Below are 21,491 nucleotides of genomic sequence, written 5' to 3'. Positions count from 1 at the left end.
TTTGGTTCAATATTAAATAATAAGTTTCTAGCTTCTATACAGTAACTTTCTTCTTTGTGTAGAGGCATTATTACTTGTGAAAGTTAGTGCAGAAAGCTAATTTGGTAATATATAGTTATAATGTTTGATGTGAGTTTGGACAGGAACAGTTTGGTCTCATTTGTAATTCATTGTTTTAGCTGTTTTTTAAAATATTTTATTTTTGCCCAGTTACATGTAAAGACAATTTTAAACATTCATTTTAAAAAATTTTGAGTTCTAAATTTTCTTCCTCCCTCCTTCACCTTCCTCTTCCCTGAGATGGTAGGCAATTAGATACAGGTTATACATATGCAATCATGCAAAAACATCTTTCCATATTAGTCATGTTGTGAAAGAAGACATAGATAAAAGAAAAAAATGAAAAAAAGCAAAAAATAGTAAGTTTTGATCTGCATTCAGACTCCATTAGTTTTTGTAATCCATTGTTGCAGTGTCCAGTATCTTCTGTAAAAGGAGGTGCTTAGACTAAGGGATCTCAAGGTACCTTCCAGTTTTAACGTTCCGTCTGATCTTGACAGTAGTAGTGCCTATAAACTCATTCAACCACAATTTTACCCCCACCGTCTTTGCAGTCCTGAAAGCTATGTAAAATGGAAGAAAAATAATGGAATAACATGTTCTCTTTAGTCACTCCATGTACTGTCCATTATCTCTGAAATCGTACATAGTGATGACATTATGTCATGGCATATTCATGATCTCAGAGGAAGCTCTGTGAAACAGCAGAACCAAACAAGAGAGCTGACATATGGCAGCCTATATGAGTGGCTGATTTCTACTGGGAAATAGCGGCTCTCTTGTCTACTGTAACTATTATTCACAAGTGAACATACCACAAGTTGAACATTGCTTCCTGCACAGACTCATCCTAAGTTGCCCTATTCATTCACAGCTAACAGCTGGCCATCTTCACAGGCAATCATATTGTTTCAGACCACTAGTATGACCAGAGGGAGCCCACTAGATCTGTTCAGCACATTGGTATGTTGTCTTCTGGTGCTTCTGAAAAATGGCCTTCAGTCATTTGTGATAGCCTAGAATAGAAAATTCAGTGTAAATAGGACCAGGGCATAAAAGTTCACAAATATATCACAAGCACTGTCTATATAAATGGTTCTATGGGGATTCCTTTTATAGCTCTATTCTTATGTTAGATAGTATAGAACTTTGTATTACTGGAGATCAAGGTTGGAGTTGAATTAACCAGTCAGCGCTTACTTGTTGAATTGTTATATACAGTTATTCCTTCCACATCACCAGGGTTAGGGGTGCAGCGCCCCACCACAATCTGGAAAATCCACATAAAATTTTTTGGCCCTCCCTTCATACCAGATAAGAAGTCTGATTTTTTTCTTTTTCTTTTATGGGGTGTTTACAGTACCTTATTTTAAAATTGGGGTTAAGTATTTGGTCATAGGCTCTGTGTCATCTGCTGGTCTTCACGTATTGGTCATTTGTGGCTTCCACAAGACCTCCAAAAAAATTCCATTTTTTGCCAGCTTGCAATATATCAAAACTATAACGCGGAAAATTGCAATGGGGAAGGGATAACTGTACCTAGCATTATGTTAGGCTCCCAATGCCAACCATTGGTGTGATACTGTAGATGCTAAGTTTCAAATTTATATTAGTAGTTAGAGCACTGTAGAAGGCACTTGTTATTTGCCCTGATATAAATGTCCTTATTGCTCTTAAGTCATTCTCTTTTCCTTTAGCTTATCTGACACTGTACTCTACATGTTCTTCCCCAACCCCTCCTTCTGCTTGTGTCATTTATCCTAATCAGAGCTCCTTCTTCATTCATCTCACCATGTTATTTCCTATCACAAACCTCAAAGTTTCAGGACTCAACAATGACACATTTGCTTGATAATTTCCACATAGCCCTAATTATTCTAGCAACCCTGTGGTGTTCCTCTGAGTACCACTGTCCTACCTAAATGGAATAGCTTTGTTTCCTGTTTAAGTTCTTGTGTATATCTTTATTTGACACACTTCTCATGCTTGCTCCTTGCAGCACCCAGTGATACAATGGAAAAGAGCAATGAATTTAAAATCAGAGGATCTGGGTTCAAATCCTGGATCTACTTGCGGGAACTTAAGTAAGTCTCTTTGCCTTTCTGGATCCAGTGTATTCATCTGTAAAATGGATTAATTGTAAATAACAGTCCGTTCCAATTCTAGGATTCCATGAGAACATACACCATAATGACAAAGTCTTGTAGAACATGGAAGTTATTCCTCACTAGGTTCATTTTAGTAAGGCAATTGTCCATACTAGGTACAATGTTCTGTATCTAGGGGAACTCGGTAAATGATAACTTTTTGTTGTCCAGTCATTTCAGTCACGTCTCACTCTTTGTGACCCCATTTGCTTTTTTTTTTTTGGCAAAGATATTAGAGTGGTTGCCCATTTCCTTCTCTCCGTCATATTACAGATGAGGAAACTGAGATAAACAGTGTTAAGTGACTCACCCAGGGTGACACAGGTACAAGTGTCTGAGGTCATATTTGAACTCAGGAAGATAACTCCAGGCCCAGCACTCTATCCACTATGGCACCACCTCACCGCTATAGCCACCTAACTTACAGACTTACTATTGTGCTATGTCAATTCCACTGAAGAACTAGAAAAAGATTCCAGTGGCTTTTGTTCTGGTGTCCCTGGCTCATATTGGCACCCAGAAGAAAGGTAAATTAGTCATCGCCAAAATGTCATTAGCACTCCCAAATATGTTCCAAACTGAATCTCTATTGGTCAAGAGTTTGGACTAACAGCGAGAGAGGTGGAGTTTTAATGCAATGAGCTGCACACTGGCATGTGTGCCAAAGGAAAGATGGTATTTTCACATTAGCTGGTTCCTGTCACTGTTCTCCTCCCCCCGAGGAACTGGAATGAGGTGACTACCTTCCTTTTCCTTAGCATGCTTTTAACAACCAGAGCCACCACCTTGACACTCCATCGTCTAAAGGTTTTCTGAGTCTTCATCTAGGTAGTGACTTACTCTGGACCAGAATACATTATTTTGAGAAAATGCATAACATTTTCAGTTTATTTTTCTACAACAGATGGCTTTTGATTTCTCATATAAAAACATATCTTTATCATTTCTTTCTAGCCAATACCTTGGAAAATTGCTTTACTTAAAATAAGCCTAGACCATATGAAATAGCTTCCGCATTCCACAAGACTTTATTTTATCATGGCTTATGTTTTCATGCAATCCTGGAGTTGGATAGGATGTTTAGAGACCAAAGAATCCAGCCTCCTAATTTTACAAGTGAAGATACTGAGGCCCCAAAAGGTAAAGTGATTTGCTGACATTGCCACAAGTGGATCTAGGATTTGAACTCAGGTTTCTGATCTTAAATCCAGAGTTCTCCATTATGCTATGCTGCCATCTAGTCAAAGACCATAAATCTCACTTATAACATAGCCAACACATTTTTATCCAGCTGCTTCTGCTTCAATATCTCCAGTGGCAGGGAACTCATGGATGAAGCAGCCCATTCTATTTTTAGGCAGTTCTAATTGTTAGAAAGCTCCTGTTTTTTATGCTGTGCCAAAATCTACTGTACTGTAACATCTTCCCGTTCATCCTTTGAGGCCCTGGAAGTCGCAAAGAAAATCTAATCCCTGTTTCACTTGCTAAATCTTAAAACTTAAATCTCAGAAGGCAGTGATGATCAACTCTTCCATCAATTTAAGCATGCTAATATCTTCACAAGATACAATTTCCAATGCCCTCACCATCCTAGCCACCCTGTCATAGATAAGTGCTACCTTGTCCTTGGCCCTCCTAAAACGTGGTATCTAAAGTCAAGCACAGTAATCCAGATGTATTCCGACAAGGACAGTGTATGGTGTGGCTATCACCTTCTTATTCTGCATGCTATACTCTTCTTAATATATCCTAATATGTAATTTTACTTTTTCTGCTGCCATGCCACACTAGTGAGTGCAGTGTATAGAGCACTGGGCCTGGAGTCCGGAAGACCTGAGTTCAAATCTGGTCTTGAACACTTCCTAGCTATGTGACAAGTCATGTAATCCTGTTTGCCTCAGTTAACTCATCTGTAAAATGAACTGGAGAAGGAAATGGCAAGCCATTCCAGTATCTTTGCCAAAAAAAAAAAACAACCCAAAAGGGGCCACAAAGAGTCAGATATAACTGAAAAGACTGAACAAAGCTACCCTAGTAATATTGAGCCTATAGACAAGTCAAATCTCCAGGACTTTTTTTTTTTCTACATAAGCTGCTAACTTGCAATGTTTGTTTATCCTGTACTTGTGCAACTAGGTTTCTCTTCTTTTTTAACTGCATAATAATTAGAGGGCAGCTAGGTGGTGCAGAGGATAAAGTTCCTGGCCTAGAGTTTAAGAAAACTCATTTTCCTGACTTCAAATCCAGCCACTAATGCTTACAAACTGTGTGACCCTGGGCAAGTCACTTAACCCTGTTGGCCTCAGCTCCTCCTCTGTAAAATGAACTGGAGGAGGAAATGGCAAATCATTCCAGTTGCTTTGCCAAGAAAACCCCAAATGGGTCATAAAGAGTCAGACACGACTGGAAAACAACCGAACAACAACTAAATTAGGGCTCTGCATACCTCTATATCAAATTTTGCCAAGGATCATTTTAAATGCCAAATCAGTCATCCAATGTGTTATCTCTATTAATTTGATAATCCTATAATTTTTAAAACATGCCATCTATATCATCATCTAAAACTTTTATTAGAATCATATAGATTACATGGCCAGAGGCCTTGTGGCAGAGACACTGTAAATTTCTCTCCTAGTTGACACTAGTCATGATTCTTTGGGTCTTATCATTTTGCCAATCCTGAATCCATCCACCTGTTCCATCATTCATGATAAGCTACAGCTTATTCTACCTTTGTCAGCACCAATCATTAGGAAGTTTTTCTTTAAATCAAACCAGTCCAACACTTCAATTTCAACTCATTGATCACATTTTTGCCATCTGTGGCTGAGCAGAATAAACCTAATCCTTTTTTCTATATCACAACACTCCAAATACTTTAATCTGTTTGTGTACATATCATGAATCCTCATTGTTTGTTGTTGTTCAGTTGTTTCAGTCATGTCTGAATCTTTGTGATCCTATTTTGGGGTTTTCTTGGCAAAGAAATTGTTATTTCCTTCTCCAGCTCATTTTACACAGGAGGAACTGAGGCAAACAGGGTTATGTGACTTTGCCAGGGTCACACAGCTAATACGTGTCTAAGTTTAAATTTGAATTTATAAAGATGAGTCTTCCTGACTCCAAGCCCAGTGCTCTATCCACTATGCCACCTAGCTGCATTTTTATGCATCCTTAATAATACTCTATTCAGGTTCAAGATTCCTAGGTTGTGTGTGTGTGTGTGTGTCAGAGAGAGAGAGGTATAAAGCACAATATTTGAAGTAATCAGGAAGACTAAAGTTAACATTCAGCCTCAGACACTTACTCTCTGTATAACACTGGGCAAGTTACTTAATTTCTATGTGCCTCAGTTTCTTCCTCTGTGAAGTGGAGATAATAATGGTACCTACCTTCCAAAGTTGTTTTGAGGATCAAATGAGATATTTGTAAAATACTTTGTAAATCCTAAAGTGCTATATAAATGGTAGCCATTATTTTTACTATTTAGTACTCATGTAGCTTGATATCACTAAGCCTAGTGACCTTCCACGTTATCAATGTTTTTCCTAAAATGAAGCACCCAGAACTGAACACAATCCTCCAGAGGATCAGGGCAGTATACAACAGGACTAGGGCCTCCCACATCCTGCACATTTTCTATCTGTTATTACAGCCTAGGGTAAGATTAGCTTTTTTTTTTGGTCAACATATTTCATAGTGACTTATTTTATTTTTTGGTGAGGCACTTGGGGTTAAATGACTTGCCCAGAGTCACACAGCTAATGAGTGTTATGTGCCTGAGGTCGAATTTGAACTCAGGTTCTCCTGACTCCAGGGCCCTTGCTGTATATCCACTGGGCCACCTATTCGCCCCCTCATTTTAAACCTATAATCCCACTATAATCCCAACTTTTTTTTTCCCCACATGAATTGTAGCTATGCTTTTCTCACCTTGTAGCAATGAAGTTATTTTTTTTAAGCCCAAGTGTTAGACTTCACATTTCTCTCCCATAAATTTCATCTTATTCAAGTACTTTCATTGCTCCAATCCAGTATTTCTCAAATTGTGCTACAAGAACTTAGAAACACTCTAAGTTATTTTTAAATGAACTTTATCTTGTTTGTTAACAAGCATTAAAACAATACTTTTAGAGTATTTTACTATGAGGGTTCTGCCAAAGTTTTGTTTAAATGTAAGGGTTCTACCACTGTGCATACATCAGAGAATCATTGCTCTAATCTTATCCGTTGGGATCCTAATTCTGATCATGTTATCCCTCCTAGCTTTCTGTCATCTGAAAATTTGATAAGCGTACTCTTTATGACTTTACCCAACAAGTCTTAGAGGAAAACATCAGATAGATAGCACAGGGAAAAGAGACTGATCCCTTAGGCTACTAGAGACCCACATCTGGTTTAACTTTGATTTATTATTGATTACTTTATGGGTCCTTTCATTCAATCATTTTACAATCTATGTCTAGCCCAATAACTGTCCCTCTTATGTATGAAGGTATCATAGGAGATTGTCAAATACTTTGCTGAATTACAGGTTGTCTGTCTTACAACAGTGATGTTAAGCTCAAATAGAAACAGAAGCCACTAATCCATGCATAGGAAGAGTCGCATATTTCTGAGCTTTAAAGTGTTTTATTGTATTTTTATTTATTTTTGTTAAGTATTTCCCAATTACATTTTAATCTGTTTTAGGTCACCCTTGGGAATGTTGTGGTTCACATGCAGTCCATGCACTTAAAATCTGTGAACTACATACAGAATTCCCTAGATGCTCTGGTCCAGTAACCAAACATATTTTGAGTGTGGCATGACCTCCTCTGATGAAGCCGTACTGGTTCTTGATGACCATTGCTTCTCTTTCTAAATGTTAAAAAAAAAACCCAAAAAAACAAAACCACCTCTTTAATAAATTCTAGAATTTTGGAGGGAAATAAAATTTTTCATTCTCTAGTTTAAAGATATCATCGTTTTTCTTTTTGTATGTAACAAAGTAATTTTCTGTGATATACTTTCTCATTCCTTGCAACATTTCTTCTCAGAAAAGTGTAAAATGACATGTATTGTTGTCGATTTATAATGAATCTTGGGTTTTATTCCTAGAATGTAGAAGGAATCTTTATTTGTGTCTGTTTGCAAACTGTTGAAATAGCTTTTGACTACTTGATAATGTCATTCTTTCTTAATCCCACTCTTTTTTGGATAAAAATAGTATTAAATACATCCATTGTGCCGAGTAAATAACTGACAGATAAGATTTGAAGAATTTGTATTGATGTACAATATGTGCTATTAATATTTTTTTTGGTGTGGTTTCTCTGGGGAGGAAACTGATTAAAAAAAAAAAAAAACAAAACCCAACCTTGTCATCTAGACAATTTGCTCTCTCTCTAAGATCAGGATCTGTTTTATTCTTAGAGACTAATGTTCATTTTTGTGAAGATATATGAACTGAATGTTTTAAAGGTAGAAATTAGAAATCATTTGAGTGTTTAATTATTTGTATAAATTCATACATTAAAATAGATTCTTTTTCATGTAAAATCTGTATGCACTTTACTCAGGAAAAATGTGAAATAGTTGATCAGTTCTGGTCTGTCCACCATTTTTATCTTAGAGCAACCAAAAACAGACTGAAAATTTCATTATTTCCTTGCTGCTATTCCTTCTTCAACTCCTTTTCTAATCCCTGTTTAATAAGCACACTTTATTCATTCATTCATTTGTTTGTTTATTTATCTAATTATTTAATTATTTATTGTGGCGAGGCAATGAGGTTAAGTGACTTGCCCAGGGTCACACAGCTAGTAAGTATCAAGTGTCTGAGGCTGGATTTGAACTCAGGTCCTCTTGACTCCAGGGCATAAGCACACTTTAAATTAGCTTTTTTCACTTACCTATGACCATAGTTTTTAAAACTTGAACCACTGTTCTCTCTTCCCTAACCATATTTGGAGGTAATCACGCATTAGCATTAAAAGATGAAAAATATTTCTCTATTTTAAAAGGTAAATCCTCTTTGATAAACCTTTGCTGAAAATGGGAATGTGTATTTTAGCATTCCAAACTTTCTTTTCTGTGCTGTTTATTCTGTGTTTGCAGAAAAGGTAGGTAGAGAATCTAAAACAAGTCAGATGGGCATGATGATCTCCATTGTGGAACTTCTTTGACTTGTTCCATTCTGAGCAAATGTTTTATGCTTAAAATAGTTTTTTCCCTAAAGTAATGGTATGAGGTAATTAGCTCTGTTTTTAAGGATCTCTTCTAAGTAAATAACAATCTTATCATATGAAATATTTAGGCTTTTGGTACAGGAGAGATTTTTTTGAGAAATTGTGCCAAGTGAATATTGCGGTTGTTTTTCATTGTTTGTCTTCCCCACCTATCTTTTAATTTGTCTTCCACACAAGGCTGTTTAATATGTTCTTTCCCTTCTCCTGTTTCTCAATTCTGTAATCCCAAACATTACCAACCACCTACCAATGTAACCTCTAAGATGTGAATATTAGTTTCCAAAAGATTTGCATATTTTAAAAGCTCTTTTTACCCATATGAAAGGCCACATGACATAAATAGATAGGAAGCGGACACTGGAGCCAACAAAGCAGGGTTCAAGTCATTCTTCTGGCTTGCTGTGGGACCAGAAGGAAGTCGCTTGACTTCTCCGTGCTTTAACCAACTCTCTATGTCTATCAGCTGCAGAGAAAATGCTGACCTGAATAGGTGACGGAGTTTCCTCATTCAAAGGTGTGTTAAAACAATAGAATCACTCAACCTGGTCACTCACTCTGTCCATGTCATCTTTCATATATATATATACTTTGTATATGACATGTTGGGTTGGTGGCAAGACAGTAGATCACAGTATTAACATTTGAATTTTAAAAGTAGGCTAAAAAAACATTTAATATTTGGTATATGTTGCACTATACAGACATAAAATGGCATGGAGGAGAGTTGTTCAGTTGTTTCATTCATGTCTGACTCTTTGTGACCCCATTTGGGGTCTTTGTGGCAAAAATGTGGTTTGCCATTTCCTTCTACAACTCATTTCACAGATGAGAAACTGAGGCAAACAGGGAAAAGTGACTTGCCAAGGTTACATAACTAGTTAAACTCAAATTCGGGCCCTGCCTCAGGCACAAAAAAGCCATGTGACTCTGGGCAAATGGCCTAATCTTGTAGTGCTTGTAGTGCAATTCTCTAAGAGTGCAGGTTGCAGAGAAAGTGCCAATGTGAATTGATAGAAGGAGCTTCCAGTTCCTATCCCAACTGGCTGAGTTTAGGCAATTTTGTTGTGACAAGGAGTTTCTGATATATCAGGTATAGATCAGACCCAGGTAGCCTCTGAAGTCACTTCCAATTCAGAGGGCATGAGTCCCCAGAATCCTCTTTTGAGTCCAGTCCTCTTTTCACTCCACAGCTCTGTCCTTCTTTATGACCATTGTCTCTTCACAAATTAGGGATTTAATCCCTTCCTGCTCTCCATTCCTTTCCTTCCTTCCTATCCTTAACTCCCACAGAAGATTAAAACTAGCATTCAGGGTTGAATATGCTCAGCAAGCGGTTTTCCTTTTGTTTAGTAAGTCATTCAGTGCTCATTGATTGGAAATGAAAGGCTTTGGCTAGGGGATAGTAGCCCCAGAATCTTTTCTTATAGTAGTTCTTAGTTGCAGTTGGGGCAACTCTTGTCTGTAGTCCAATTAGGAATGTCTTGCTGGGTCAAATCAGGTTCACTACTGGGGACAGCCTCAGATCACCTGCCTGAGTTTCCACATCTTGTTCAGAAGTCTGGAACCTTGGGAATGACTCTCTTCTTTGGAAAGACAGAGCCTTTGAGTATGTTATGCTTGCAGTTTGGAGGGGGTTGGTGAGGAGAGTGCTTCCGAAGAAATATTGTTTATTTATCTTCTTAGTAATAGCTTTAGAATTTTATTAGGACTAAGGAATATTTCTCAGAGTCCCAGAAAGGACAAAGATCTTGTATTAGGATATCTCCAAATCAATAACCACAGCTTAGGCATAGCCAATTTAGTGAATTGCTTTGTTTTAACAAGTGTGAGAAAGGAAAGATGGTAGCCAGCCAGGAATGGTATTGCCAAACTTTGCGGAAATGGAATCTTTTCTGTAGAAGCAAGCTGAAGTTTTGATCTGTGCCATGGAATTTTCCCTCAGTTGACCCACCGGGCTAAAGAATTGTTATGCAACTCTCAGATTTTTTAAAAGTTCAACTTTTCCTTATGTAAGCTGGGGAATAATTAGGGTCAGGAAACTTTATCTACTCCCTACCTCCAAGAGGGGCTGTGAGGAAATCACTATATATAAATTATTGTATATAAAGTGCACAGCACTTTAGAAAAGAGCTTTTTATTACTCTTACTAATAATAATTCATGCAAGAAAAGTAAGATGCTGGTTATTCATTTCTTTTTCATGAGATCTCATTGTCTATTTGATTTGGGTACAGCTAGTGCAGTATGGTGTGATGTCCTTTGATGAAATCAAGGAGTCAGTGATCTATTTTAGGATCCAAAGCTGTGTTTCAGTGGTAAAACATGAAGTACTCAGGTAATCTCTATTGACTATATTTTCTTTGGTAAGGTTGTGATGTCATATTGGGCATCTAAAACATTAATATACTTTTTTATTATTATCTAGAAACTCTCTTTATATATTAGAGTGACCTTTTGACTCTCTAAAATACCCTTTTCAGCTCTTCATTATTTAGAGTAGGATGAGTGAGCCACAAAGAACATGTTTAATGTTCTGAGAAATCTCCTGCCTCCCCTGATTCTTCTTTATTTGTTTGGGCATCATATCTGGATATAAAATGTATCACTACAGTGGTTAATTTCCATGGTCGCATGTACTTAGAATGATGGACAAGAAGGTCAGACATCAGTATGGCTTCTCTCAGAACTGTCAAATTCCCTGCTGGTTCCCTTTGGCTCTGCACTACACAGTTGTGAGCAGTTGATAAATGACTTTTCTCTGTGTGAGACATTGCAATTTTCTTAACATAAATTATAAAATAATTTCCCCCCTAACTTCATTATCCTACTACTGTTCTTTTTCTGAGGTTCCACTCCCCTACCTCCTGCTATTCTAAATGGTTGCTTCTCGATATACAGCATTAAGGGACTACAAAAATGCAATGACTTTAAAAGTACTGATTATGGTTTTGTGATCTTGTATATGAGGCCTGCAATTATAACTTACAGATTATGTGTTACAGTGGAAAGAGTGCTAGCTCTTATGATGGAGCCGTATGACCTTGAAAAAGTCACTTAAGGCCTACGTGACCTTGTCTCATCTAGAAAATGAGGGAATTGGGTGAGACGGACCCTGAGTTCCCTCTCAGCTCCAGATCTGTGTTCAGACCACTCAACATTGGTAGAAGTAAATTCTAGCATCGGGAATTCTCTACACCAATGAAATCACAGGTCTACCCTCACCACTAAATTTTTTTATATACAAATATCTGTGTGTGCACACATACACACTAGCATACATACACACAACCACACATACATACACAATGGCTATTTCTTTGATTAGTTTATTCTTTTACTCCATAACTAAAAAGATAGTGATGGAAAAAATTTTTTCTCTGTTGTTTTGCCAAAGTTCCCAATACACCCCCCCATCCCCACTTTCACTGACCCACACATCCTGGAGCTTTAAAAGCTGCTTCAGTCATCACAAGAAGACTCTTTCTTTTTCTAGGAAGAAGAAAGTTAGTTTCTCATTAGGAGATCATGGTTAAAATAATCCATCGGCATTGTGACCAGAATGCAATTGGAAAATGCATTCAAAAGTCATATTCATTCAGAAAGGAAAAAAAGCAGCCTTTTTTCATCATGCCCCATGTGAGGCAGCCAGCATGAAGGAGGTCTCTGCTGCCAGTTTGGCTTCCACATAATAACTATGAGCTTATTTTTGCTTGTAGAGTTGCAGCATTTAGAAACCGCTCTAGTATCAGCTCCCTGGTGTCCTTAAGCAAAGTTTCAATTGTAGTCTTGCCTGGCTTAATTTAACATGCTGTAATATTGTGGGATTGGAGCCTAAGACTTTTAGGAAAAGGAAACCAAATCCTGGGTCTGGAATAGAGAGAGCAGAGCACATAGTAAATTTTCTTTTTAAGCACTTGAGCATGTCAGTAGAAAACTGTTGCTTATCAAAAAATGAAAGATAGCATGAATGCATGGAACAACTCCTTTCCTCCACTTTTCCTAGGTCTTCTCCATGAAAATGTTTTAGTGAAAATTACTTTTTTATATGGAAAACTTTATGCTTTAATGTACCTGGAGTAACGCTGAGTATATCAACAATCCATAAAACACTCATAGGGATAGAGACTAGACTTGTAATTTCAGTGTTTAAAGGGAACTCTCAGTTGAGGAATGTCCCTCTTTGTTGTTGTTGTCTAATTGTCTTTCAGTCATGTCCAACTCTCTGTGACCCAAGGTTTTCTTGGCAAAGACACTGGAGTGGTTTGACATTTCCTTCTCCAGTTCATTTTACAGATGAGGAAACTGAGGCAAAAAAGATTAAGTGATTTGCCCAGGGTCACACAACTAGTAAATGTCTGAGTCTGGATTTGAATTCAGGTCTTCCTGATTCCTTTCCCAGCACTCTATCCACTACATTGCTTAGCTGGCCCCAGAGTCCCTCTAGCAATGAAATTTTTTATAGTCTTAATTGCCAAGAACACTGAGAGATTAAATTATTTGCCTGGAGTGACATAGCCAGTAGGAGTCAGAAGCAGACTTTGAACCCAGATATCCCTAACTCCTGGTCCAGCTTTCATAATCACCATGCCATGATGCTGCCTCCTTATGAAATCACTCATATGAGGTGCTATGTAAATAGGATTCCTCCTCTCTTTAGTCATATATGAAAGATACAAGTGTATAATATTTATGAGGGCTAGAGTGAAGGAACAAATTCTGCTGCTTATTTCCTATATAGAGGATTAATCACTTTTTAAAGTAAGTTATTTTTAGAAACTACGTCAGAAATGAAAGGAAAAGATTTTCTAAGATGATTATTGCTAATGGTTTTCACAGTAGGTATTTTCTAAAAAAATTTTAAATATGCATGTGTTGAGATTCCTTCCTTCCATCAAGCCAATGTTCAACTTCCCACACAGTTTCCTAAACCCTCACAACATGCTCTGTTTCTCATTCATTGCTTTAGCAAAATGGTAAGACCCAAAGGGAAAGCCATCAGGCAGTTTTGAAAGGAAGACTCTAAAAACTGGACCTGATGAATTTTGAACAGCTATTTGGTAATAGCTAAACAGCTATTAATAATAACAAACTGGTACTTGTTCATTGTCTCTACTACTGCCATTGTCATCACCAACATGCATTTTATTGAAAGTTTTCTGCATTAGACAGGAAGGGTGTGTGTGTGTATGTGTGTGTGTGTGTTAATGGGAGATGTAGAGAACAAGAATCCTTTTTTTTTCCTCTGTACATTTTTTGCTTATCTATTCCCATGGGTTCTGTTATCATCTCTTTGCAAATGATGACTCCCAGATCTGCAAATCCAGCTCTGGTCTCTCTTCTGAGCTCTAAACTTAAATCAACAACTGTTTCTGGAATCTGTATCTGGATGCCTCATTGGTAGCTCAAATTCAACATGTCTACAAGAAAACTCACCTTTCTTTCCACCCCTGAAGCCCACCCTTTGTCCTAAATTTGCTATTTCTGGCAAGGATAACACCGTCCCTCCAATCACCTAGGGTTGCAGCCTCTCATCATTTCCCTCTAAGTCTTCATCCTCCATCATCTGCCATTTTCAGTTGGTTGGCAAGTCTTGTCATTTCTACCCCCACAATCCCTAGCGCTTCTTTCTCACCACTGAGATATCTGCCATGCTAGTTCAGATCCTCATTACATCATGCTTGGACTATTGTGATAGCCTCCTAATTGGTATTCCTCCCTGCAGCCTCTCCCTTCTTTAACCAGTCCTCCATACAGCTGCTCAATGGAAGTTCCAAAAGTACAAGGCTGGACACATCCCACCCCTAAGCTAAAATTTCAGTCGTTCCCTATTGCTTCTAGGATAAAATCCAAATTCCTCCGTTTGCCATTTAAAACCCTTTTCCAAGATAGCGCCAACCTATCTTAATTAAGTAATTTCATATCATTAATATAATTCATAATTAACTAATTTCATAATTCATCTACATTTATGGATCATAGGGCTCCAAAATCCCTATCACACATTGTACACCCTAGCCAAACCCACCCAATGCCTGTTGCTTGTACGTAACATTCCATTCCCCACCTCCATCACTTAGCACAGTGCCTGGCACATAGTAGGCGCTTAATACATGTCTTTTGACTGACTCTTTGTTGACTGACTGACCTCTGTACCTTTGCATTGGCTGTCTCCTATGCCTTGAATGTTCTCTTTCCTTGCCTCCTACTCTTTGAATCTCTATATCCTTTCAAGGCTTAGCTTAAGTGCCCCCTCCTATGTCTACAGATTTTTCATGATTCTCCCCAATTGTCAATGCCTATTGCCCAAGGATATCAAGAGGTTGGCCTTCCTAATCCTCCCTATTTTTAATGGTATCTTTTCCCCTGTCAATTACATTGTATTATATATGTGCATATGTATATTTTTAATTTTATTTATTTTATTCTGAACTTAAGTAAAACCAGCATAACATAGTAAAATAGAAAAAAAGATGATTGTACATGAAACTGCACATCTGTTATATACAACTTTCTATTCCGTTTAAATATATAGCAAAGTTATCATATGATTACTTTTTTCCCCTCTTTTTCTTCTCCCCCCCCCAAGATGGCTACCATTAGATGCCAATATGTAAAACCCTTCCATACATACTTCTATTTATCAGTTAAAAATATCTATATATTTTTAATTTACTTATCTGTATACATGTTGTCTCTCACCAGTAGACTATAGGCTCCCTGGAGGCAGGAAGTGCGTTCTTGTATGTGTGTGTGTGGGGGGGTGTATCCAGTGTCCAGCATGGCTCCTAGCACATAGTAGATGCTTAATAAATCCTTATTGTATTGAATGGAATGGGGTTGCAGAAAATGTGTCATGGATTGGCACACTCCATACACTAACAAATTAAGGTACAAACTTGAGCTCTAAGAAAAAGAAATGAGAGTTTCTTTATAGTTATAAAGTCAGTTATAGATTTTTTTTTCTGTGCTAATGGAAGCAGCAACATACAGCAGAAACATCAAATACAGTGCCCACTGCTTGTACCACTCCTTAGTGCTGTCAGAATGAGATTAAAATGTAATTGGGAAATATTTGACAAAATGAGTAAAAATACAATAAAACATAGATAACATTACCTTAAAAACTAAGTCAATTTGCAGTAGGGATGCTTATGTATGGATTAGCCCCCTTCATTTCCATTTGAATTTGACACTACTGATGTAGAGAGTTTAAATCTGGGAATAATTGAAAGATGACATTTTTCCCCCTTACATTCTAAAGGCACTAAAATCTAGTAACTGTATTCTGGGTAGTATTTGGTGTTTAAGATTTTGATTCTAAAAAGGGAAAATTACTGACTTAGATTAAAACCAATAGTTACTTAAATGTACTATTGCTGCCTACGTCTTGCCATGCTTGGACCCTTCTTTTACCTTTCCCTGCCATGTGACTGTAGCAATTGACTTCTAGCTATAATTAGTTTAGTTTTGTTTTGTTTTGTGACTAGGTTTTCCTGTCTCACCCAAGTTCAAAATATAGAAGCAACTCAGGATTCCAATCCCATTACTAATTGGCACAGGAACTTTGACCTGCTGTGTTTTTCTGACCTGAGCTAGTTTGCCCCCCCCACCTTAGGCAGGCTGATGACCCCTCCATCCAGTGGATTCACCACATTGATTATCTTCTAAGTCTAACACCAATCGGCTTAGCCTACTGCATTTTTATATTCTAAGCTCAAATAATTTACCTGCCTCAGCCTTTCCAGTAGCAAGGATTACATGTTCTCCTGTGCCCCTACTATATCTATACCTGTACCAGAAGTCAGTGGCTATCAGTCAGAAAGTTGTAAATTGCCCATTATCACAAATTTACCTCATTAGCACAGTACTTCAGGAAGGCTAAAATTATGCAAGTCTTCCACAAAGCAAACTGATTATTTCCATGCTCTCTATAAGACATTTGTAAGTTGTGACCCTTCTTTGCTTCTCTTGTTTCACCCCAACTATCATTTCTAGAATAGCAAGAATGGGTACAATAAGGCTTTATGATAACAGATACTCATCACCCAAGATTGTCAGGGTTTAGGTTGTTTTCTGTAATATATGGAGCCAACTACAGAGATGATAAACTTGCTCCTGGCACTTAGGAAAATGTGGCCTCCTTTGGTGTACAGTTCTTTTCCAACTCCCATTATGTATTTGGTCCAAACTAAAATCCTGGGGTTGGAATGGGGTCCTGCTGTCTAAAGAAGCATGTGGAAAATTTAGAGAATGTTCAGAGAATTGATGCAATGGTTTGGACATGGAATGATGTGAGGTTAAAAAAACTGGAAATATTTAGCTTGAAGGAAAGACTGAGAAATAATTTTAGTAATCTTTAGGAAAAGGAAAAGCTCAGAATCAAAGAATAATGGTGAACTGTTAACTTTCTGTGAAGAAACAGAAAGAGGAGGAATATGAGTTAGCTATAAAGAACATCCCAACAGTGAAGATTTCTTACGCGTGTGTGTGTTACCAAAGATGGTTGCAAAATCTTTCTCTGGAGGTCTTTTAAAATTTAAATAGATTTGCATCTGACTGAGATAGTTTAAATGTGATGCTATCGGAAGGTTGGAGGATTCGAGTTGTCTTAGAGTTCTTTCAAACCCTGGGATGAGTTTAGACTGATGGTTACGAAGGAAGAAATGACAATGTTGTTTTTGGTTTTTTTAAGAAAACAGTAAAAGATAATTCTCCTCAAAACACAATCTGCTGCTCTGTAGCTCCATTTACCATCCTTGTAGCTGCCAACACAAGAATTTTTCTTTTCCTGACTGACATTCCTTTCAGTATATAATCTTCCCCATTAGAACGTTTTCTCCTTGAGGGCAGATTGTCTCAGTATTTTTCACTTGTAACCTCAGCACCTCATTTGTTACTTGATGATACTCCTGAGAGCCATTTGAGAAAATATGCTAGTCTGAGACACTTCACATCACCCGATCAATCAAATGAACATTTTAAAATCTCAATCCTAACTAAGAAAAAAATAAGTTTAATGTTTTTTTTTCTCACTGAATGGCCTACAGGGTTGGGGAACCTGTGGCCTGGAGTATACGTGTGGCCTTCTAGGTCCTTCCTTTTATTAAGGGGATTTCTTTTGTAAAGTTTGGATTCAGTTAAAAGGGCCACACTTGAGGACCTAGAGGGCCACATGTGGCTTCGAGGTCACAGGTTCCCCATCCCTGTAACCTTTTCTTTTCAAGAAAATACATACAATGTGTATTGGTCCCTTGGCTGATTTTGGACTCCTTAATTCTGCCAAGTTAAAAAAAAAAGTGTGTGTGTGTGTGTGTGTTTTGAAGATAGAAAAAATAGTAATTTTGTGAGGGAATGCTTTTGCAATGTGAAGAACACATTTCTGCAGCTCTGACTGGTGTGTTCCATTTCTGGTTTTGGGACATTATAAAATAATTCATGACAATTGATTAGTCAAAACACACAAGCTAGAATGTCTAATGTTTAAGCTAATAATAATATATTTTCTAGCAAGAGACCATGAAATTTCAATTTAGTCTATTGGTTTAGGTAGAAACATTTTACCCCATGATATTAAAATGTATCTCAATAAAATTATCTAGATTTTGGGAACTATTTTCTTCTGGTTTTTTTTTCTACTTCTTATAACATTAGATATGATCCTCAGAAAGCCATCTTGCTAATGTAGGTGTGTACATCAGTCAACAATAATATCTTGCTCTGCTTCTGGTGAGTTATTAGAAAGGACTGCAAGGGTTTAGCACGCAACCTGCTGCATTCGTGTAGTAGCTTTATTTTTCATAGCTCTGAATGCAGCAGCCATCTCTTCTTCTTCTTCTTCTTCTTCTTCTTTCTTCTTCTTTTTTCTTTTTTTTTTTTTGACTAGGCAATGGGGTTAAGTGACCTTCCCAGGGTCACACAGCTAGTAAGTGTTATGTGTCTGAGGCCGGATTTGAACTCAGGTCCTTCTGAATCCAGGGCTGGTGCTCTATCCACTGTGCCACCTAGCTGCCCCAGCCATCTCTTCTGTTGTATCTTATGTGGACCCAATGATAACGAGCGATGCTTGTGGCCCTGGAAATAATTAAGTGATGCATAGTATGCATATACCAAAGAGGTCAGTACATACCCAGCCCTCGTTCTATGCTCACCTCTGATGTGCAATATTGTACAGTGATAGTCTCCTACCTTGGCAAAACAGAGAAGGAAGTACATTTTCTCAACTCTTCCCCCTGGCCAACCTTGGTCTTTATAATTACATAGTGTTCGGTTTGTTTTTTTCTGTTTTCTGTTTCTGTACATCACTTTTCTTGGTTCTTCTTATTTCAATCAATCAATCAATCAACAAGCATTTCTTAAGCCCTTACTTTGTTCCAAGCATTGATGACATAAAGGCAACTAGCGCCTCAGTGGATAGAGCACTGGGCCTGGAGTTGGGAAGATCTGAGTTCAAATCTAGCCTCAGATACTTCCTAGCTGTGTGACCCTGACTGGGCAAGTCACTTAACCTCTGATTGCCTGAGAAAAGGATCCACTGGGGAAGAAAATAGTAAACCACTCTACTGTCTTTGCCAAAAAAAAACCCAACGGACAGCTAAGGTTCATGGGGTCACAAAGAGTCAGACGGAACTCAACAACAATAACAGCAGCAACAACAACAACAAGCTTTGTGCCAGATGCTGGGGCTGCAAAGAAAGGCATTCCATGTTTCTGAATTCTTTACGTTCTCTTCTTGCCCTGCGGTAATATTCTGTTAGTCTTTTCTTCTGTGGATGTTGTAAAAATATGGTGGTTTTTACTCAGTAGGTTATGTAGGTTGTAATCAGCTCAGCTATAGGTGACGGAAGTAAGCCATCAATTCTGCAGTCACTGAGCAATATAACTTATTGATGTTAATTCTCCTTTTCCTCTTTCTTCGAGTGATAAAGTGACCTTTTTAATGGCAAATGCCGTGTGATTCATACTGGCTAGATATTAACATCTTGCTATGCGATTATTTTAGTGTAAAATAAATGTCATAATTACATTAATAAGAATGGCTTATATATGGCATATAGGGTTTAAAAGGTAGTTTATATACATTTCATTTCTTCCTCACAAGAAGCATTACGGGGGCAGCTAGGTGGCGCAGTGGATACAGCACCGGCCCTGAAGTCAGGAGGACCTGAGTTCAAATCCGGCCTCAGACCAAACACTTGACACTTACTAGCTGTGTGACCCTGGGCAAGTCACTTAACCCCAATTGCCTAAAAACAAACCAACAAACAAACAAACAAAACAAAGAAGCATTATGCCTATTTTTGTTTTGTCCAGACCATGATTTTATTAGTATAGTACTCCCTTCTACATCATGGGGATTAAGGGTTGGGTGCCCCCACAATCTGGAAAATCTTTGTAAAATCTTTTGGCCCTCCCTTCATACCATCTTATCCTGTTCCCCACATAATCTTAATCTTCTCTGATATTTCTTTATATTTCAAAGTGTTTTATTGCCTGTAGCTTGGAGGTTGAGTATTTGGTATAGTGACATATATTCAAAATATTGTTCTTTAGCTTTGATGGATTGATGTTATATTTTGGTAGTTGTGAACCCATGGTCCGTTGGTGTGCGTTGGTCTGTGATAATCACTCAATTCTAGTATAGTTTATTGGTTGAGTTCTCCAGGATATTTGGAGGGCTATATTTCTATCATGAACATCTGTTGTCAGTCAGTCAATAAACATTTATTAAAGACCTACCATGTTACTTATATTGTGCTAAGTGTTGGGAATATAAAGAAAGGCAAAAGACAGTCCCTGCCCTCAAGTCAAATGGGGGAGACAAAAAGCAAACCACTACATATAAACAAATTATAGACAGGATATTGGAAATAATCAACAGCAGGATTAGAATTGAAGGGAATGGAGAAAGTCTTCTTATAGAAGGTGAGATTTTCGCTGGAAGCCAGGAGGTAGAGAGAAGGAGAGAGAGAATTCCAGGCATGGGAGACAGCCATCATTGAAAATTCCTGGAGTCAGGAAATGGAGTGTCTTGTGCAAAGAGGCATCAGGTATAAGAATGCTGGAAAGGTAGAGGGCAGGTTATGAAGAGTTTTAAATTCCAGAGGATTTTATATTTGATCCCAGAGGCAATAGGGCACCACTGGAGTTTACTGTGTAGGGTATCAGACCTGTACTTTAGGAACATCTTTTTGGTGGCTGAGTGGAGGATGGTCTAGATTTGTGGTGAGTATACCAACTAACAGGTTTTTGTGATAGTCCAGAAATGAGATAAAGAGCGCTTGTACCATGGAGGTAGCTATGTCAGAAGAAGCATGAAAACAATCATTTATTAAGTGCTCACTATGTGCCAGGAACTGGGCTAAGTGCTTTATAAATTAATCTTACTTGATTCTCACAAAAACCTGGAGAGGTAATTGCTATTATTATCCTCATTTTACAATTGAGGAAACTGAGGCAGAGAGCGGTTAAGGAACTTGCCCAGGGTCACACAGCTAGTAAGTGCCTTAGGCTGGATTTTACTCAGATCTCTCTAACTTTCCATGCCCAGTGTTCTATCCACTGCTTGACCTTTCTGCCCAAAGAGAGAAGGGGGCGTGTATGAAAGATGTTATGAAGGTAAAATCTACAGGACTTGAGGATGTCAGTTCACGAAAGATAGGAACAAGGTCATGTGTTGCTAAGTATTCAATGTCTCTAAATGTTTTCAGACTGCAATGTTGTGTTGCACAATTTCCATTAATTTCCTTGCATAATATACATTGATCATTAAATCTGGACTCCTAATGGATATCCTTCATGTTATTTCTTGTGGCAATGACCTGATGACACCAATCTGATATCACAATCCATTTCTGCAAACATCCACCTGATTTAGATGTTTGTCTGATGCTTCATGACACCATGCCTTTGACTGAGTTCACGAGGATGTTGCCCATGGAGAGTCTTTCAATTATATCCTTGGATCTTTGCAATTCAATAGACTCCATCTGGAGGTAAAGCACATACTGTTACACTGGACAAATCCAACAACATGTACCAGTTATCAGACTTTA

General features: G+C 37.8%; 1 protein-coding gene across 3 annotated transcripts in view; it reads left to right on the top strand.

Moving 5' to 3' along the window:
- The window catches only part of GPM6B (glycoprotein M6B), a 173,167-nt gene that overhangs the window by 53,951 nt on the left and 97,725 nt on the right, over window positions 1-21,491 (top strand). The window lies entirely within an intron of this gene.

This window comes from Vombatus ursinus, unplaced genomic scaffold, assembly GCF_900497805.2.
Source record: "Vombatus ursinus unplaced genomic scaffold, bare-nosed wombat genome assembly UNPS02014814.1, whole genome shotgun sequence".
In the NCBI taxonomy this organism is placed as follows: domain Eukaryota; kingdom Metazoa; phylum Chordata; class Mammalia; order Diprotodontia; family Vombatidae; genus Vombatus; species Vombatus ursinus.
The sequence above is the reverse complement of the archived record's forward strand: the minus strand, read 5'-3'. Positions and strand labels throughout refer to the sequence as shown.